The sequence below is a fragment of the Nelumbo nucifera genome, chromosome 1, assembly GCF_055504915.1.
Source record: "Nelumbo nucifera cultivar China Antique chromosome 1, China Antique-T2T, whole genome shotgun sequence".
NCBI classification, from domain to species: domain Eukaryota; kingdom Viridiplantae; phylum Streptophyta; class Magnoliopsida; order Proteales; family Nelumbonaceae; genus Nelumbo; species Nelumbo nucifera.
The window spans coordinates 119,256,807-119,274,281 of NC_142649.1; positions in this window are offsets into that span (position 1 = coordinate 119,256,807).

Here is a 17,475-nt window from a genome sequence, read left to right on the forward strand (position 1 = left end):
TGTCGATTCCCCACTGCACAAAAGGCCACAGGGTAGTAAGATACTTCCTAACCCTACCTTAAGGCCTTTTGGGCGAGGGCCCTACCCCCCAAGTGTCCTCCACATAAACCTTCATGGATATCACGAAGTACGAGCTCAGCTTTTGAGGGTCGCAGACAACGTAGGTAGGGGAGCGTGAAGGATTCTTGTACAACTGTCCATCTATAAGGACGTACCGGGCCGATTGACGCTTTACCCTCCGAGCTGCATTGCGTTTTGCAGGTAGGGTCCTGTGGAGCAGATAATCAACGAGCAGGTCAATCCAGCTTGGTTCCATTTGCAACATGAGAGTGTCCTCTTCTGCTCCCCCGAGAATGTTGGGTCGAGGTAGGTCCTCTATGTACACAGTTCACATAGTGTTATTGCTCATGCTTGCTAGTCGTTATAAAGCGTCGGCCTCAGCATTCTTGGACCTTGGGATTTGCCTGATGAAGCAAGAACTGAAGCCTGATAGAATCTCTCTGACTTTGGTTAAGTAGGCTGCCATAGTCGAGTCACGAGCTTCATAGTCACCATTGACTTGGTTAACCACTAGTTGAGAGTCGCTACAAACAAAGAGGTGCTTCGTTCCCATTTCCTTCGTTAAGTTGAGCCCGACAATTAGTGCCTCATACTCCGCCTTGTTGTTTGATGCCTCGAATCCGAACCGAAGAGCATACTCCAGCTTCACCTCGCTTGGGTCGTACAATATCAGTCCCGCACCGCTTCCTCACTGGTTGGATGAGCCGTTAGCATGGAGGATCCAGGGCTCCTCGTCCCAGGTCGGTACTGCTCTGACTGGGACTGGTGCCGCACTGGTTGACACCTCTGATGTGCGAGCGGGCTCAGACAGTTCAGGGGCCGGTGTGATGAACATGCATTCTACTACAAAGTCCTCCAAGACTTGGCTTTGATTGCTGGTCGTGGCTCGAACCGGATGTCGTACTCGCTAAGCTCGATGGACCATTTCTTCAATCTCCCGGACACCTCGGGCTTAAGGCAGTAAAGAAATTTTTTCCTTTTTTTGAATTCTTTTTTTTATTCCATGTCAGTTTTGAAACAACCAATGAGATGTACTTTCATAGAACCTAAATAATCTCTTCTCCTAAAATTTCTCCTAAACTACTTCCCCCACTATCCCCCACTTTCTCTAAAATTATCTCTAAATCCTATTTATCTTCTAAATTATCTCTAATTCCTATTTATCTCCATAATTAACTCTAATTTAGTAGAGAGTTTCTCTCATAAGTTATATCTAATTCCTATTTATCCTCTCCCCTACTTTTTATCTATATCTATCTAAAGAAAGTTTGGATTAAAAAATTTAAGAATTATTTAAATATTCTAACAAAATTAAATAATAACTTTAAAATATTTATTAAAAACACAAAAAATAATTTTATATTTTTACAAAATATATCACGAAATTATGTACTAACAATTTAAATTATGTTTTTCCGGATGATCAATTTAAACGTTTTCAAATATTTAATAATATGTAATAGCTTTAAATAAATAAAACTCAAATAACAAAAAGTTTTAAATATTTTATAGATTATTTAAATATTTATTATAACTAGATTTTAAATAGTTAAAATAACAGAATTATGTAATAAATTTAAAAAAAAATCTTCAAAGTAGAAAAATGATTATAACATAATATTGAAATTAATAATAATTTAATATATTACAAAATTAATAATAAAATTATGTAATAATAGTATAAATTATGATTTTATGGATGATTAAATTCAATAAATAATTAATATTTTAAATTTTAAATATTTTACATATTATTTAAGTATTTAAGTAACTAAATATTTTAAAAAACAAAATATTTAACATAACTAGATTTTAAATATTTAAAATAAATAAATTATGTAATAAATTTAAAAAAATTCTGAAAAGTAGAAAAATAATTATAAAATAATTTTGAAATTAATACTAATTTAATATTTTTACATAATATTGCAAATAACTAACTTCACTTATATCAAGTAATAATTCGGGAAAATAACTTTCAAAAAAAATAATATTTATTAATAATAATTTTAAACTCTTACTCTATATTTATTATATAATTATATATACAAAAATTAATATTTATTGTATTTCAGTAATTATTTATTGTCTTTTTTGATAAATGTACTTTCAATGATTATGTATAAATTTATTTTGTTTTGTTATTTAATAGAAAACTTTCAATAATTAATGTAAATTAAACTACTATTATTGAATTTTTTAAATTTAATTTATTGTACTTATTGTATTTACTGTATTTTTGTTATAACTTATTGATTAATTTATATTTATTAGAGATTATACTATTTATTGACTAAGTTAATATGTTTTTAGTACTTATTGTATTTTTGTAATTATTGTATTTTTTTCATTATCAATATATTTTCAATAATTGTGTATTTTCGCTTTAAACTTTCAATAATTATTAGAGATTAAACTATTGTTATTTATCGGAGATAAGATTATTAATTTAATTAAAATTACGAGTGTTCATGAGTTGGTTTGGTCTGGTCGTAAGCTATTTGGCCAACCAAATTGACCTGGTCAGGTTGGGGAGTTGGTCAACTGAACCTAACTGACCTTTTGTGAAAACCGACCCACTCAAGTTGTATCGGTTTGGGTCAGTTTTCACAAAAGGTCAGTCGGTTCAAAAGATTTAAACTTAAAAATTAAATTTAATTTTAAAAATTACAGTGCAATTATTAAAAAATAAATTTAAAATTAGATTTATGAAATAAAACATTTTAGACTAAGAGATATAGAAAATTTCTCACTTTTTCATATTAAAAATTATTTAAAATATAAAATATTAATATATATCCATGGTTAGGTCATTTGATTTTGGTTAGTTTACAAAATGGCCCAAGTGAAACTAATCAAACTTGGTCGAATTGGGAATTTTTTGAACCAATGGTGACGTAAAATACTAGAAAACCGACCGACTCGAGTCGAGTTGATCGGGTTGGTCGGCTTCATAAGTTTGATGAATAAACCTAACTGAAATTAATTATTGTTATTTTTGTATTATAAAAAAAATTATTAAAAGTTGTATATAAAATATGAATAATTAGTAATTATTTAAAAAGTTGAAAATATAAAACAATTGTATACTCTTATGTGTTTCTATTAGGGTCATTTACTAGAGCACACTTTATAGTTATACATATTTACTTAAACCTACCTTATAGTTTTCATTCTACTAAAACATCCCATATGTTTTACAACTTATTTACTTAATAAACCTTTCATTAAGGAGTGTTTGTTTTGCCATTAGGTCCATGATTTTTTATTCCAAAAATAACCTTAACACTTTTTTATACAAGAAACAAAATTTGGTCAAATATAGCCAATAGAGTGGTTGCCCGTGTCTTATTAAGGGCAAAAATTATATTTTTATTTCTATTTTCTTTTGATTAAATTTATTTAAATGAATAGAGTTTGGGTGGGCTTGAAAAAGGCAAAGTTGTAACATGTGTCTAATAGAGGTTGGATGGGCTTGTGCTCGAGGTTAAGTCCAACATTGTTTTTCAGTATTGGGTGCCTCAAAATCAATGAAAGCAATAAAAAAAGAAAAACTTATAATTACCCAATTGATCACAAATTACATGCAAATAAAAAGTTTTGACATAGGAAAAATCTAGGTAGAATGACTATTCAATACACCCTAAGAATTCTTAGCCCCATCGTATAGTTGGGGTAGGTGCTAGTTCGGAATTGATGCCAATACACGACCAGGTAATGGTGTTTTAGGTGGGGGTGTTTGTCCTTTTGAATTGTGTAGGGTTGTAGTGGAATTCAGAATTTTGCAGTAGATGTGTCAATTGGACTAGATCTGGTTCAACCCGATCCAGTCCAATGTGAGTCCACTTACAAATGGATTGGACCCAATCCAGTCCAAATCCAATACAAACCAAATCCATTAAAATGTAAATGGATTGGATTGGATCTAATCCAAACTAAATGAAATATCAAAAATTATATAAAAGCACTTTTGGCATTGAAAAAGCACTTTTGTAAAAGTGTTTTGATAATAAGTATTTTCATAAAAATGTTTTTATAAAAGCACTTTATTGAAAGTACTTCATAAAAGTGATTTTGTAAAATCACTTTTAGAAAAGTACTTCCATAGAAGTGCTTATTAAAGTACTTTTGTAGAAGTGCTTTTGTAAAAGTATTTTTGTTAAAGTGCTTTTATAAAAGTACTTCCATAAAAGTGCTTTTATAAAAATGCTTTCATAAAAGTACTTTTATAAAAATACATTCGTAGAAGTGTTTTTACAAAACTACTTTCATAAAAGTACTTTTGTAAAAGTGCTTTCGTAAAAGTTCTTTCATAAAAGTGATTTTATAGAAGTACTTCAATAAAAGTGCTTTCATAAAAGTTTTTTTATAAAAGTACTTCTATGAAAGTGCTTTCATAAAAGTACTTTTATAAAAGTACTTCCGTAAAAGTTCTTTTGTAAAAGTGATTTCATAAAAGTGCTTTCGTGTAAAAGTACTTTTATTAAAGTGCTTTCATAAAAGTACTTTTCTAAAACTTTTTTCATAAAATTATTTTTATAAAAGTGCTTTCATAAAAATACTTTTCATAGAATTACTTTTATAAAAGTGCTTTTATAAAAATGTTTTCATAAAAGTACTTTCATAAAAGTGATTTTATACTAGCTTTAGTTTTGATTGATTTCAAATTGGGCAAGGGCTTGGCCTCATTATTGGATTATTGGAAATTTGGTTTAGGTCCAATTCAAACCAATAAGAATATGGACCAATTTATTTTGGATTGGCCCAATCCAATATTTATAATGGACTGTCCAAATCCAATTTGATAAGGTTTGGATCCAAACCAAAACCGGTCAATTGACACCCTATTCCACAGTGTGGTGCAGTGTACTTTTCCAAAAAATCTATGTTATCTGAAAGATATGATATATATTGGAAGGACTTTGACCAGTAAAAAACCCATGAGTTTTGATAAGGACCACCTGATTGGTTATCATTTCTTTGATTCCGGTTGATTGGTTATAATATATATATTGCTATTATGGTGGAACTCTTTTGTGTAAAGTAGTTTAATAAAAAATAGCATAAATTTCAGTTAAATCAAAATACTAATTTGTTTTTGGAATCACCACATCAGCAAAAAATTAAGAAAAAATAAGAAAAAACATGTTTTTGAGCTCTGTTTTTGTTTTCAAAGGGAAGAAACAAGTAAGTTTTGTTTAAAAAAAACAGTACATGTTTTTGGAACCTACAAAATATTGGATTTTAAAACAAAAACAAAAACAAAAATAAAAAGAAATTATATGATTTATGGAATATGATGTTGAATAATCAAATGAAAACATGTTTTTGAAACCAAGTTCATGAACATGTTTTTTGTTTCAGTTTTAAAAACAAAAAATACATACACAATCAAGAACATGTTTTTTTGTGTTTTTATTTTAAGAAACAATCTATTTTCAAACAGAATAGTTTTGATTTATTTTTGGAACGGGTAACAAGAAAAACAATTCATGTTGTAGAACACCCCTAAAGATTGTTGGATCAAGTAAATTAGCAGATCTTTATGCTTCCTAGAGAGTGGAAGCCCTTCAACAGTCAAACGCACATGCTTGTACTACCTCTTAGCCTATGATTTGGTCGCTAGTTCTTGATTTCCTCTTACCTGTTCTCTTCCATGATTTGAATCAATGAAATAGCTTATGGGTTTCTTAAAAATAGTTAAACATTATTCTTTTTTTGGTTGTAGCAGACTTGGGATCACCTGCCTCAACCCTTCTCTTCTTGTAAATGACATAAACCTTTATTTTAAATCATTTTTACCTTTATCAAATCTTAATACTAAGAAAACCTTAATTTTAGTAATGGCTACAGGACAAATTCGGGTTGTGGACCATACTCCCCATTCCCAACCCAAGTCCTTATCCTCTACCCTGATTCCCATTGGGGTTAAAACTTACCCTCCATCCTTAATCCACGATGGAGATGAATTCCTCATTAGGAACCCAAATCGTCAATTTTTTTTTCGAAAATAGATTTATTTAAAATAAAATATTTTAACTATATTTTGGTATATATATATTATAAATAATGTAAATAATATCATATTATATTTAATATGTAATATATATGTATAAATAATATTTAGTATATATAATTGCTGTCAGGGTAGGGTTGGGACACCACTCCCCATTCCTGTCCCTGCCCCCCCAGGCAATCTCTGTCCCCGTCTAGGCCATGTATCTGATGGAGACGAGGAAAATTTTCATCCCTATTTAATTTTAATTAAATATTAATTAAAAATAAAACCTTAATTTTATTAATGAGAAATAATTAAGATCTTTTCTAACATGTATGTCTCACAATGAGATTCAGACCCATATGTATGAGATGTGCAAACATGAAGTTTTCTCTTTTTGGAGGAGGATCCAAACTCAAGGTGTGAGACAATGGATTTATATAAGTACTTTAACCCAGCCAGCCCGGAATAAATCTGGCTCAAATCTGATTGCGCCAGACCAATTATCCACTAATTATTTACAAACAATTCAAGAGATAGAATTTCCTAGAACAATATCATTTAAGAACATTCCATAATGCTAATTAAATATGGAAGATGGAGGTCTAAAACACTGTAAACAGGGCCTCATATAGCATGTTATTGATTAAAACCGATTAAGATTGAGGGGAAACCCTCTCTCTCCGCCCTCCTAAATCACTGACCCCTACAAATACCGCAATCTTCCTTCGGACTTTTGAACCTTGACCATCCTCATACCATGACCGGGCTTACACAAGGGGGAGGGCATGCGTGAGACCTAGTGGGATATTTATTTTTTGTTTTTGTCTTTAAAAAGCTAATAAAATTAAGTAATCCTAAATATTTTTTTTTAAATTATTCAACACTAAGGGGTAATAAATGAAAAGTAAAGAGAGTAATAACAATTTTATGGCAATATTTTAATTACATTTTGATGACACTCTTGTAATTACATGAAAACTGTATGTCATATGCACAATTAAAAAAGAAGCAATGATTGCTTTTTAATAGCACTCTTGTAATTAATAAAAACTCCAAGTTGACAAATAATAACTCTTATAATTAACAAATGTTTTGTATGTACCCACTTTGCTTTTAGTATATATATTACATTGATTAAATGCTCATAAACATCCACATGCACCACCAGTGCCAAAACAACGAAATATCTTACATGAGTTTATGGAGCCCTCATACACTAAGATTCCATTTGAAGCAAAATGGGTGCTTTATCTGTATCCACTTTGCTTTTAGTATATATTCTCTCTAGGGTTATAAATTGATCGGATTGGACCTAATAGACCTGAACTAATTGGATCGGTTTCAATTCCTGATATATTGTCGTAATTATTATTGGGTTGGAATCAGTTCTACCTAGTCTCGAACTAATTCAAACTTGATCTGAGCTATATATAATATATTAAATAAATTAATATTATATATATAATATTTTCAAATCGAGTCCATCGGGTCAAACCCGATTGTCTCGAGAACCAATCGGTTTGGTTTGGTTCCAGGCCTTTAGTAATTCTTGTTGAGTTAATTTCAGTTCTACATGGACCCAACCCATTGACAACCCTATCTCTCTCTCCACTCCTATTATAATACTATTTTTAAAATTTTCATTTATCTTCAACCACTCTCTCCATGAACTTCTAATTATGTTTAACCTACGCAAGCCCCAAGTTAGGATTGAAGTATTGGACGAACTTTTAATATTCTTTATAAAATAATAAATATTTTTAATATTTTAATCAATTAATTAATTAAGTCTTCTAATTATATTTCATCTAGGAAAGTGCTGAGTTGGGATTGAAGTATTGGAAACCCAACTTGGAAGTTTGTGGGCCTAATGCACACTCAATCTTGGGCTAGGCTTAACCAAAAAACCTATTTTTTTAGTTAGTTGGGCCTAAGCTTAACTTGCAAAATTGTGAGCCTAATGTGAGCTCGGATTGGGCTAAAAATTTGCAGGGTCATGTCCAAACCAAGTCTAAACACAAAACTTATGACCAAGCCTAGAATTTTTGTGCCAATCTGACCTTTTCATCTACATCTCTTTAACGTCTCAATCAAATTCCATGGAACAAAAGAAAACTAATATTTTAAAACATTCTCTCTCCTCTCACTCTCTTTCTCTCTCTCCAAGAATTCAACTAGTCCCTCCCATCCCTCCCCACTCTTTCTCCCTCCCTTCCCCCAACGCCTCCAATAGTATACACTTGGTAAAATATCTTAGTGCATATCATATGTTAAATTACTTAATTTCGCTCAAATGTATTTTTATTACTTTATTAATTATTTTAAAGTTATTAATTGTACTTGTAAAATTATTCGTTTTAAAATTTTGAGTAACTAATGTAATTGAAGTATTTAATTAGGTTAATTGAATCAATGATAAATTAATTTACCATATTTAATCAATTAAGTTAAATTAACTAATTATATTACACTAAATTAAGTAGCTAACTTTAAATATGCCTATATGAATAAAATTGCCCATTTAATGTGTTCTTGTATTCTTTTTAGGTCATCCTGCTAGTCACATAATTAAATTAAATTAAATTAACTTCACATAACCAAGTAAAGCGAAGTTACTAATTTAATTAATGTCATGCGTGCATTCAAACATTTCAAAATCCCCAAAAAATTACTCTTCACATATTTTATGAGACAACTTCATAAGAGGCTTTTTCATATTCTACTAGACTAAACTTGCATCAAAATCTAATTGTTCTCGCAAACGAGTTCAACAAATTCATTATTAGGATTGAATAAAAGGAATTTATTATGGAAGTTTGGTAATTTTACCATTCACCTTAATGTCAGTTTGGTAACATAGTTAGCCTTCTCCTTTGTCCTAGTGCTCCTAGGAGCTCTGTACAAAGACGTAAAATTCTCCTATGAGCATTAAAGGCTTTCTCACCTTGTTTTGTCTAGATTTTTCCTTACGATTGGTTCACTTTTTTGGATTTTGAGCGGGGGAAAGTTGGTCAATGAGGTTTTGGTTTCCATTGACCAAGAAATCCATGTTCTTTTTTAGATTTATGTGGGAACCAGGGAAAAATTATTTTCCTAGATGAGTGATACCACTATCATACATAGGTAAATAACTTTCCCACCTAAGGGAAAGTTGCCACCACTTGGATGAGACAAAAAAAAAATCCCTTTTAATAATTGATTTTTATTGCTAAAATGGTAATTGTCTTATTTACCTGGACAATAAAAGAACATGGATAAGTAACTTATGAAAAACGAACAGCTCCTTAGAGTGATCGATGATCCTCAAAAAAGCTGGAGCGATAGGTTCAGGTAACAATGGAGTGGCTGAAAGAAACCAATTGGATAATAGGTGGATTAGAGACAAATAGAAAAAGATCAAAGAAATTTGTAAAAAGGCACTATACAGAAAAGCTCTAGCCGATAAGCAAATGAATGCATTCGGAGTGATCCAAATGGTTAAAAATTTATGGATGAACAACATGTATGAAGTGAAATGGATGAGAGATGGAATGCTTTGGATATTTAAAAAAAAAATCAGATTTAAATGCAACCCCCTCTATCTCTTAAATGTCTATGTCTCTCTCTCATTCTTAAATGTCTTAGGCCATGTTTGGGAGTGCTTATTTGGGTTGGGACAACACCATTAAGCACTTATTGGTCTTTGGGAAATAAGCTCGAAATAAGTGTTTATTTTAAAAATAAGGGCTTATTTTTTAAGCCCAAAATTTGATCTTTCTTTAAGTGCTTATACAATAAACACTTATTCATTTTTTTTCTTCCAAAATTATTCCTAGTTGACTTTTATAAAAGTACTTCCGTAAAAGTGATTTTATAAAAGTACTTTCTTTAAAATGCTTTCATAAAAGTATTTTTGAAAAGGTACTTTTATAAAAGTGTTTTTATAAAATTTGAAAGAAAATGAAGGATAAAATAGTCATAAATGCTTATTTAAGTACTTATTGGAGAAAAAGACTATCAAATGCCCAATATAAAATAAATGTTTATTTTTTAAAATAAGTACTTATATATTTTTAAGATAAGCACTCTCAAACATGGACTTATTGGATGTATAATGACACACATTGAGATGAGATGCCTTAGAATACCCAAAAGTCTCTCTCCATGTAATATTTATGATAATGATTTTTTTATATTTTTAAAATAAAAAATAAAAAAAATGCATAAAAGAGGAAAATGGATAAATATCCTTACCGAAAGAATACATACGCTCCATTGATTACCGGGCCATGCCTGGTAGTTTGGCACAGCCCATATTGGGTAGGGTTGTGTGGGGCCGCGAGCATCACGACTTAGTTTACAGATGTATCCATGACCTAGTTCTAGCAAAGACCAAGTTGATTGTAAGTTGAGAACCATGACTTTATATTATTATGTATGAATTAAGCTACAGCAAATGAGCCAACACAATTAGTATGATAAATAGAAATGGATCATTTTCCAAACAAAGATGATCTAAGGTCCTTGTGAGAGAATGATTTTGGCTCATTTGCCTAACAAATGAGCCAACACAATTACTACGTAACAGATTGTGGGATCAGGATGTTAAAATCACAATTAAAGCAGCTTGTGAGAGAATGATTTTGGCTCAAGTGCAGGAGGATAATGAGGAACCTTGGTGTTGTTCATTTTACATATGGTAATCCGAATAAGAAACTGAGAAAAGAATTTTTGTCCTTATGGAAAAAGTGTGCCAAGATGATCCAAGTCCTTGGATATGCATAGGGGATTTCAACTTAGGTTTTGGCATCCAAGATAAGTTGGGGGGTAATCAAAAGTCAAGAAACCAAATTCTGGAAAATAAAAAATTCATCAAATCTATAGGTCTTAAACCAATAATAAGTTATGAACCCAAGTACACATGGAACAACAAGAGGGATGGGTTGGGTCATGTTAAGGAAATACTAGGTCTAGCATTAACCAATTCTAGGTGGAAAGAAAATTTTGTGGAAGCCAGTCTTGAACCACCCCTCTCTAGGATCTGACCATATTCCAATTTTATTAGACACTTGCCCTCCAAAGGAAAAGATAAGAAAGCCATTCAAATTTGAGAGACTTTGGATTACATATGATGATTGTGCAAACTTAGTTAAAGAACACTGGAAGTCAAATGATAATGGTAACTCATGGCACAAGATGAATAAAGCACAAAAAACCCTGAGAGGAGAGTTGAAAAAATGGAACAAGCAGGTGATTGGTAAGGTTATATAAGGCCGGACTGCATCCTGACCGTTCATGCACACCTACCTCCGGGCGGTCTCAAATATAAATAAGGGGTGACCCCCCTAAGGTGAGGGATCCAAACACATTGTTACTTGGAACTCAATTACTTCCCTTGTGACTTCGCCTGAGCTATCTTAACTCTGGCCTTGTCCACCTCCCATCACACCTTTACTAATTTGACCGTCGGAGTCTCCGCCACGGGTTAGCACCTGGGGCCCCTGACGTATTCTCTTCTTCTATAAGGCTGACCTACAGGCATCGGCCACAACAAACCTCGGACTTATCAACCAACCCTCATCTTGGAAGTATAATTATCTTGTTTCCCTCGGCCCATCCCAGGCAGCAACAACAAATAATTTAAATTTTTCCCACAATCCAAAAACCTTTTCAATATTGTTCATAAAAACATAAAAGTAATACTCTTCCCAACATCTTCAACAACAACAAGAAGAAAAGAAAATCTAATGTATAGGAGGAAATTGAATGTGTATTTACAAAACAACTCAGTTTGATCTTTATATGTTTTAAACCCACAACTTGAAAGCGGAGCCAGTTAACAATTATTTATTCATCTTGGGGAAATCGAAAACAAGCTATCATTATCATTGAACAAAACAACGATAAAGTTTCAATGAATATTATAAATGGAAAAGAGAGAATGGGGAATTTGTGTATAATTAAAATAGATATTTTTATTTTTTTCTTTTTTAAGCCTAGTAAGGCAAATTCATTCATGGCAAAAGAGTTACAGCTCACCCAAGATTATTATTTTTTTTTTACTTTTAGAAATATTTAATTAATGCATAAAGAATAGATATTTTTTTAAAAGAGTATCTAACAGAGGGATTAAGGTGTTGGTGAATCGTTACACCAGATAGGACTTAGGTACAGCTGAAATCATTTTATTGGGTTAGTAGAGAGGGGAGTTGAGGAAGTTAGTAGGAAATCCAGACTGATATTTATCTATTTATCTTTGGCAAATTTTTTGAGTGAAAAAAACTTGTTCACGGGCCAGGCTTCGGGCCTGACTTACACTGTATCGAGCTTGGGCTTTGGGCCGGGTCTATTTAAATTTTGGCAAAAGTCAAACCCGAGCCCGGCCCATAAACAAGTCACAGGATAACGAACAGAAGAGAAAAGGAAAAGGGAAAAGAAAACAACAAAACTCCATGACCTGTTCATCAGATTTTGATTGTTTGTAGTTTTTAGTGGATATCATCAGACTTTGATTTTTAGGTTGGATGTTGGATGATTGATAATAATTTGGTGACAGGTCTTGCGATCAATTTGAGCTTGTTCACTAAACTCATGACCTGAGGAACTGCAGAGAAAAAAAAAGGCGGAACCATTTCTTAATTGAATTTTAATAGCCGTTACCATAACCCACATACGTATCACCGTTGTCTCAAAGTAACTAATGCAATAAAGAGAATTCTTAAATAACAAAATTTGGAGGGTTGTACCAAAGAGTTAGCATCCCTTTGAATGGCAGCACCAGAAAGGTTGTCTGAAATTTGAATATTAGCACTATTGCAATATCCATTTCCAAAATAATACACCAAGAACCAATTGCACTACTTCCAAACTGCCAAAGACGAAAAGCTTGCTTCCTTAGCTGGGGAGGCCTGAGTCGTTTGGCTGGATGTTGTTATAAGGTTTCGTTTGTGGTCCTAAATACATCAATCATCCAAAATCAGCATTGTGGTTGGCCTTCAACCGGCCTTCTGGAAGTGGAATTCAGTTAGAATTGCAAGGATTTTAAACCATTTTGCATTAGGAATTGGAAGCAGCAACCAGCAAGCTCGATTCAAAATCTGAATTATAGATATTTGAAAGTCATTTTTAAGTAATAATCTTTAGTATAGTTGATGGCATGCTTCACTATAGATCCACTAGTGGCGAATCCCAATTCTTGAAACATGAAAATTCCAAATACCCCACTATTTAAAAAAATTTCATAAATGAGAGAGAGGAATGAGCGGGGGAATGTATGCTGACAAGTGAGAGAGTCCGGTGAAATGCCAACAAAGGTTTTCGTCAGTTGAAATGGAGATGCAAAAGGCAACAAACTTGAATGAGAGGAAGAGGAATGGGTGGGATAAGCCAAATCAATTTTTTTGGAAGTCCAAGTTCCGTTAACTACCCCTGCTGTTCACGAAATTGACAAGTTGTACCCTTACTATTTAGATATTGTCTTGTAGTACCCTTAAGTTTTTTGACAATTGTCATTGTTGTTAAATCGGGACAGAAAAGTTGATTTTACATTTTTACCCTTCCGTTAAGTCTCACTCAAATCGAACCCATTTTGCAAATTACTTTCTTACTCTTCCTTAATGAGGGATTGATTAAAGGCTCAAATCGAGCAGAGAAGGATCCACAGTAATCTTCCACGACTTTCGCTACAAACTCCGGCAAGTAGTACAATAGTGCACAACATGTTTTTATGGAAAAGCTTGTGTTTCCGTCATATTTTTTCAGTGGAAGGACGCCATTTGTCCTCTCTTTGAACTTGTTCTTAGAGTTTCTTCTTACAACTGATTCATTGTTTTGTTGTGGGATTCCAAAAGGATTTGTTTAAAAGCTTGCATTTTCTATCATCACATAGGTATGGTCTAGCTTTTTATGTGTTTTTTAGCTAGGTTTTGGGGGACGACCACTCACAGAGATTCATTGACAAATCCTCCATTCGGTCCGGGTAAAACGACACTTAGAATTGAGGTAGATAGGTAGGTTTTGGGGAACCACTCACAAATCTAGGTATATGTGGTGTGTTGGGACCCATGTGTTTGCTTTAATTCATGCATATGGGATTCACACGTGGATCTAGATGCTCGATAAAATGTCTGAAACATTGTTTCCACATGAAACTGCCAATACCAATAAATAAATGTAGGCCCCATGATTGGAATGTTATAGATGGGGAATTTAGCTTATGTTTTAGCTTGTGTATGCTTTTAATATAGTCAGTGTAGCTTAAAATGTAGATTATAGAGCTTATAGTGTATGTTATATGTTATAATGTGACTTATAGTCTGGCTCATAGTGTAGCTTATGGTGTAGGTTATAGTGTAGTTTATTGTGTAGATTATGGTGTATGTTATAGTGTAACTTATTGTGTAGCTTATGATGTAGGTTATAGTGTAGCTTATGTTGTATGCAGACCAATAATGTATATAATCTTGTGGAAACAGTAGTTTATAACCATCATATTGTGTAGCTTATAATCATTTATAGTGTAGCTTATAGACTACAATAATTATAGCTTATAATCAGCATATTGTAACTATATTTGTCCATATCTATGATGTAGGTGATGGATGGGAGTAGATACATGTTCATCATCAATTATGGTGGTCATTGGAAGACACAAATAGGAAATTATCATACGTAAATGCTCAGGTTGGATATGTGGATAATGTGGACAGTGGCAGAATATGCTATCTAGACATCTTGAATGACTTCTCTGTTCATTGGCTGGTTTACCTCTTGGAAGCATGATGACTATCAACTACAAGATACCAGGATGGGAGTTAGATGAGCATTTAGGTGTTCGTGGTTGTAAGAATGATGTGATGTTAATGTTTGCCACCCACGGGGACTTTCGTGAGATAATGTTCTATATTACTTATACCGAAGCCAAGTGTGTTAGTATGGATGATAGGTGCAGTGGCAAGGGAAAAGACCAATTACAAGATGATGATGATGATGATGATGATGATATTGACTGTTATGTAGTTGATGTTGAAGAGGTGTAGCTGATGATAGCCATGGCCATGATGAGGGGATGGAATGTGATGATGATGTATATGATCATCATGGTGTTGATGATGGGGAATTTGAGGATTTGTATGATGATGGTGAGGATTATGAAGATGATGTTGGGGATCATGAGGGTTCGGATGATGATGGTGGGGATCATGACAATGTGGACCATGTAGGTGGGGATGATCAAGGTGTTGACAAAATGGGTGTACAGGATGGTGGTGATGCTAACTTGTTTGACTATGAGCCTATTAGTGAGTATGACAGTCCAAGGGACCGGGGCAATACAAGGGATTTTGACTTTTCCAATCCAAGATTTCGGGTTGGTATGGTGTTTGCCATTGTGAAAGAGTTTAGGCAAGCATTGAGACAGTATTGTGTGGTGGAGGATATAGAGATCAAAAGAAAGAAAAATGAGAAGAGTAGGTTTACTAGGGTTTGTTCTACAGTTGACTGTGGCTGGAGGTAGGGGTGGCCACAAGCTGAGCTCTTCACGAGCTAATCAAGTCTCAAGTTCAGCTCGTGAAAAGCTTGGCTTGGCTCGGCTTCAACCAATCTTCGAGCCAAGCTCGAGCCTAATTTATAGGCTCGATTAATAAACGAGCCAAGGTCGAGCCCAATAGAGCTCGACTAGTGAGGCTTGCAAGCCGAGCTCGAATATATATATATATATATAATTCTTAATTTTTTAGGCTCGAATATATTATAATTCTTAATTTTTTAAATATCAAATAAAAATATTTTATATATATAATTTTTTATTTTTATAAACATTTTTTCTCAAATTCAGCTCGAGCTCAAGGTTCTAGCTCGAATCGAGCTCGAGCTCAAGCTCAAGCCTTATAGTACTTTGGCAAGCCGAGCTCGAGCCTAGTACTATTCAGCTTGACTCGGCTCGAATCCACCCCTAGCTGGAGGATTCATGCATCCCTTAGCCAGGATGGAGGTAGTTTCATAGTGAAGACCCTCAATGATATACATAGTTGTTTGAGAGTGACTACAAATTGAGAGGCAACAAATACATGGCTATCAACAAAGATTGAAGGGCTGGTAAGGGCTGATCCTAACATGTCATCAAGACATGTGCTTAGGTCTGAAATCAGGAGAATGTATGGGATAAATGTTTCCTGGAGAAAAATACACATGTCTAAGCTTAAGGCTATTGGTAGGATCAGGGGGTCATTGGCAGAATTATATGCAATACTCCCTTAGTACTATACAGCTTTGCTTGTAAGCAAACCCTGTGTCTGTTGTGGAGCTACATGCCCCACTTACCTCAGAAGAAGACACATTTGGAGTTTTCAAGAGAATCCTCATATGCCTTGTAGGTCCAAGGGATGGGTTCTTAGATGGCTGCAAAAAGATTATTGGACTGGATGGTTGCCACACCAAGATTGGTGCAATAGGGGGTATAATACTCACAATTGTAGGGATTGATGACAATAATGGCATATTTCCTATTGCATATTCTGTGGTGAAAGCTGAAAGTAGGGACAATACTCCCTCAGTACTATACAGCCTTGCTTGCAAGCAACCCTGTGTCTGTTGTGAAGCTACATGCCCCATTTACCTCAGAAGAAGACACATTTGGGGTTTTCAAGAGAATCTTCATATGCCTTGTAGGTCCAAGGGATGGATTCTTAGATGGCTGCAGAAAGATTATTGGACCGAATGGTTGCCACACCAAGACTGGTGCAATAGGGGGTATAATACTCACAACTGTAGGGATTGATGGCAATAATGGCATATTTCCTATTGCATATTCTGTGGTGGAAGCTAAAAGTAGGGACAATTCAACATGGTTTTTGATTAAGTTAAGAGATGCTTTGGCTATTGATGACCTACACAGGTGGACATTTATAAAAAAAAAACACAATAAATAATTACTAAAAATACAATAAATACTAATTTTAGTATATATAAATATATAATAAATATAGATAAAGATTTTAAAATTATTATCACTAAATATTAAATTTTTTGAAAGTTATTTTCTATAATTATTTGATATAAGTAAAATAATGTTTTTATTATTAGTGCATTAATAATTGCAATTATTATTCTATTTTTAATATCTATTTAAAATATTTTTTTTGAAAGTCATTACATACTTTTGTTATTTGGAAACTTCAATACCTCTAAAATTTTTCATTACTTCAATAATATTTAAAATTATTTATATTTTATATTCTTATTATCAAATATTATTAAATATATTATAATTATTTTTGTGTTTTTGATAAATTTTTTAAATTTCATTATATAATCTATTTTTTATGTTTTAAATAATATTTAAATTATGATTTAGTTATTAATTATTTTCTATTTAAAATTAGTTATTTACAATATTAAATTTATTACATAATTTCTTTATTTATTTTATTTTTTGT